At 43.0% G+C, this 4,975-nt stretch overlaps 1 long non-coding RNA gene across 1 annotated transcript; it reads left to right on the plus strand.

Annotated features, from left to right (window-relative positions):
• The first annotated feature begins 3 nt into the window (after positions 1 to 3).
• Positions 4 to 4,661, plus strand: LOC108445790. The gene is made up of 2 exons (XR_001860766.1): positions 4 to 137; positions 1,419 to 4,661. It is a non-coding gene; the product is annotated as an uncharacterized LOC108445790 (long non-coding RNA).
• Positions 4,662 to 4,975: the final 314 nt, after the last annotated feature.

Below are 4,975 nucleotides of genomic sequence, written 5' to 3' on the forward strand. Positions count from 1 at the left end.
GGAAACCTCCGCCTTCCAGTCCCGGCGTGTGGACTGCGTGCACATCCGCACCAACAAGCCCGTGATGGAGCACCACTGCTCCTGGAGACCACGACCAGCAAACTGGCAGCGCTGCAACATCACACCCTGTGAAAATGGTACTTTGCTGGGAGGGGGGGAGGCAGAGAGGTGCAGGAGTAGGAAAGAAGGCAGATTTGTCTCTCAGAAATGCAGCACCGGACCTTGCAGCTGGGCATCCTGAGAAAACCTCCAGCCCAGACATCTGCAAAATCCAGTGTCTAAAGCTCAGCATCCCAGAGAGGAATGCTGCCCATTGTGGGGGTTTTTGGCAAAGGTGTTAGTGCTCGGATTGTGTCCCCTTTCTAACAGCATGAGAAATAATTCATGCAGTCTTCTGGAACAAGTCCAGAGTAGACCACCAAGTTGATCAGAGGGATGGAGCACCTGTCATGTGAGGAAAGGCCAAGGGAAATGGGATTGTACAGCCCAGCTTTGGGGTCACCTACTTGTGGCCTTCTAGTACCCAAAGGGAACTTACAAGAGAGATGGAGCAAGACTATTTACAAGTCCATGTAGTGACAGAACAAGGGGGAATGGGTTCAGATTGAAACAGTAGTTTTAGATTAGATATTAGGAGGAAATTCTTGACTGTGAAGGTGGTGAGACACTGGCACAGGTTTCCTAGAGAAGCTGTGGATGCCTCATCCCTGGAGGTTTCCAATACCAGGTTGGATAGGACTCTGAGCAACCTGGTCCAGTGAAAGGCATCCCTGTCCACAGCAGGGGGGTTGGAACTAGATGATCTTCAAGGTCCCCTTCCAACCCAAACCATTCTATGATTCTATTATTAACTTTCAGCTAATGGTACAGACAGAGAGAAAAACACAAATCAAAACCAGACTTATGATGGTAGTCCAAATCCAGTTGGTAGGTGGATGATCGGAAATCCCGCAGGAAAGACTGCTTTCTTTCAGATTACAAGCAACAAATTGGGCCTTCCAGGGGACTAGAAAAGTTACTAATTAAAAAAAAAAACAAATTGAATTAACAAAAGAGAACAGATGATGTGCCTGTTTGGAAATTATGCTCTCATCCTCTATCTTGCAAGCCAGTTGCTTTGCATTCATTGCAGATGCAGCAGCAGAGCCCACGTGTGCTTGCCTGTATTCACACCAGCTCTGATGCTCCCTCTCAGCAGAGACAAAGTGGACTACATAGGTCCAAATTCATGAGTTTGGGGGGCCCTAATGGAAGCTGAAGTGATGAGGGAGATTACAGGTATCAAGCAGGACCTGTGCTGTAAGACCTCCCAACACAAAGGTCCTCCTCTTGGCCACCCAAGGGTATATGTTCTCAGGTAAGAAATCCTTTGTTCATAGCTTCATCACCATTTCTTATTCTTGTTTCCCCTTTGGCAGTGGAGTGCAGAGACACCACAAGGTACTGTGAGAAAGTGAAGCAGCTCAAACTCTGCCAGCTCACCCAATTTAAGTCACGTTGCTGTGGGACTTGTGGAAAATCTTGAAGACAGACAAAATGAAAATGGAGGAACAAGGGGATCACGGCCTTTTCTTCACTGAGGCAAAGGCTTTTGCAGAAAATACAGATGGAATGGAATGATCTTTTTCATTTTATTTATTTATTTCCCTTTTCTTTATAAAAAAAGAACACCTTTTACCAAATAATTGTTGTAAAGGGACTTGACAAGTTTTCCCTTCTATCAATCTGGGAGACAGAATGCAGAAAAACATGGTCACGAGGGTAGACCACAAAGAGTCAGAGAGACCCATGACACCAGAAATGGGTATGAGAGGAGTGAGGCTTCCCCTCAATCTGTGTACATGCCTGGGGGATACACCAAGAAATGGGTGAGGAAGAGGACCAGAGTAAAAACCTAGCATCATATTACAGAATCACAGAATCGTCAAGGTCAAAAGAGATCTTCAGGGTTATTTAGTCCCACCATTAACAGCACTAAAGGATATCCACCCCTAAAGGTGGATATCCACCCCTAAAGGATATCTCTGGGTGCCACATCCAGACTCTTCTTGAACACTGTCTTCCAGAGATGGTGACTCCACCACCTCCCTGGGCAACCTAATCCAATGCCTAGCCACTTTTTCAGTGAAGTTTTTTTTTCTAGTATCTAATCCGAGCCTCCTCTGGCACAGCTTGAGGCCATTTTTCTCATCCTTTTGTTTGAAACATGGCAGAAGAGACTCACCCTCACCTCACTACAACCTCCTTTCAGGCAGTTGTAGAGAGCAATGATGTCACCCGAGTCTCCCCTCAGCTAAACAACCCCAGCTGCCCCACCTGTTCCTTGTAGGATGTGTCTTCTAGACCTTTCACCGCTTTTGTAGCCCTTCTCTGGACACGCTCCAGCACCTCAATGTCTTTCCTGTAGTGAGGGGCCCAAAATTGAGCACAGGATTTGAGGTGTGGCCTCACCAGAGCCAACTACAGGTGGAGAATCACCCTCTTCCTGCTGCCCTGGTCCTGCTGGCCATGCTATTGCTGATCCAGGCCAGGATGCCATTGGCCACCTGGGCACAGCTGGCTCATGTTCAGCCAGGTATTGATCAGCACCCTCAGGTCTCTTTCTGCTGAGCAGCTCTCATCTCTCTTAGACTACCTTGAGAACACAAGCACAGGATTTTGCTTTACAAACTTATTTGTTATGTCCCATACTGGAAGCCTTTTTAGTTTCTAAACCCCTCTCTCCTTCCCACACCAGGCAAGGAACATCCTTGTGATCTTTGAGGATCTGGCACCTGGCAGAGTTGAACAATGGTCTGTAGCATAAGTGGATCTAAAATACACCTGCAAATGTTTCCAGTTTGAGCTTGTGAGGGAGGATTGAGGATTGAAGGGTTGCCCTCAGCACAGAGGTGAGGTGGTGACATTAATTATTATCCAGCAAAAGCAGAACAAGTGTGATCTGCTTGACACACTTTAGTACGAACCTGCAAACACTGTTCCCTAGAGACCATCGGCAGAAAAGATAGAAATTGTATGTGGTACATGGGAGACACTTTGCATACTGCATCCTACTAACATTTATTTAGAAAAAAGAGGTATTACTTCCCAAAGTTCTGGTACTTTCAGACCTGGGGTTTTGGAAAAGAACTTGAGGAAGTGGGTTTTTCTATTTTGCTAACACGAAATTCCTCTTTCCTGGCAGCCAAGCCTTTTGGACAAGTAGTAGAAAAGAGCTTTATTCTGATTTTTCATGATTGTTACTACTCAGTAGGAAAAGAATGGCTTTAGCATCAGTCCCATAGGACTAATGCAAGTAATTTGTAACAAACTTGCTCCTCTCCACAACAAAATAGGTGTTCTAGAGCAGCAGATCTTTAAGTCCATGTATAACCCCCCGAAGGTACAGTCTAAAAAACAAGACTCAAACATCACACCCACAGCATGATTTTGCATGCAGGCTGTGAGTCTTGCCTCCTGGCCAGCTGCAGTAGATACTCAGCCAGTGAAGTGCTGCATGATTTTGGTTCCTGGGCATTCTCTGCTCTGCTCAGAAAAAAATTAAAATTAGAGGAAATCTGCAAAGAAGAGAGTTTGAGAATTGTGGAGCTTCAAAGGAGAACTACCTGATCTCAGGTTTTGGTTCAAGACCTTTTCTAAATGAAGGGCTTGGTTGTGCCTCTCCTGTAACCCCTGTTGGGGCTAGTGCCTCGTGGTATATTAATGAAATGCTGTTCAAGTTCTGTTATGCTACAGCTTTCATGACATGTGGATTTTTCAGTAAAAATGGGGGTCCACTACTGAGGTTCATGACATTAAACTGATTCAAATTGGCTTACTTCAAAACACATCTGGCAGTGAACACTCTTGGTAGAAATGGGTCTTCAAGAAATAAGCATCAGTGTAACTTTTTATTTAAAAAAAAGAATAATGACTTTCTGTGTATGTAAATGTATATCTTTTCTGTGTATTTATTAGGATTTCTTGTATAAAAAGTGCAATATTAATAATTGTACATTATTTTGTCCAGATAAAACTATTTTGGTTTTTTTTTAATCTCCCCATAATTTTGTTCCTCTAAAATCAACAGTAATAGCATAATTCTTTTAATTTTAATAGCACTTGCATTTAACTGGGGATCTGCTTCACTGTGCACAGAGTGCTTTATAGACTATGACATGAGGGAGTAAGAACATTTTTAACTTGTGAAATGATAGTTATGCATGGAATGAAGGACAGTTCCTTAATAACATAATAACAATGATGACAATGACGATGGGATGAATATTTTTGATACATTAGTTAACAAAATGCAGCATGAGGAAGTATTTTCTTTTGTGTGAAAGCAAAATATGTTCAAGCTATCACATGTTTCATTGTGTCTGTGTAACTGTGCACAGGATGTACACAAAGGATCTGATCTGGAGGGGCCACTGTGTTGTCTCTGCACAGTGTGGATTTAATTTCACATGTCTGTCTTCTGAATTGTGACTTGGCAGCATCTCAGTAAGATAAGGGTTACTGGTTATTTTATGAAAGGGTGCTTTCCTTCTCTAAAGAGAAAACAAAACAGCAAACTTGTATATATATAACTTTTTGTACAAGTAATGCAGGTTGCCTATTTACCTACTACTGTCTGACGTGGTTTTTTTAATCTTTAAAACAAAAGTCAAAGTAGCAAAGCTGTTGGAGTTCTCTGTCCTTATTCTGTATTATGATAGCAGCACACACCTGTTACACAAAGTACACATGATGTACCTGCCTCGGGGGAAGAGGATGTCTTAATTCCTTTCTAAGAGTCTCCAGCCACTAAGATTCTGCACCCTGTCTTGGAGATACGTTTTAATTCTTCATTTGCCTTGCTTTATTCTTTTTTTCTAATGTCTTGCCCCTATTGCTCTTGCAGAAGTATAAAGCCATCACTGCTGGTCCAAGGACCATGGAAATCAATAAAAGTATACTTCTTTTTTTTCTAAGAAGCAATGCTTCAAGACAT

Source organism: Corvus brachyrhynchos, unplaced genomic scaffold (genome assembly GCF_000691975.1).
Source record: "Corvus brachyrhynchos isolate BGI_N302 unplaced genomic scaffold, ASM69197v1 scaffold93, whole genome shotgun sequence".
NCBI classification, from domain to species: domain Eukaryota; kingdom Metazoa; phylum Chordata; class Aves; order Passeriformes; family Corvidae; genus Corvus; species Corvus brachyrhynchos.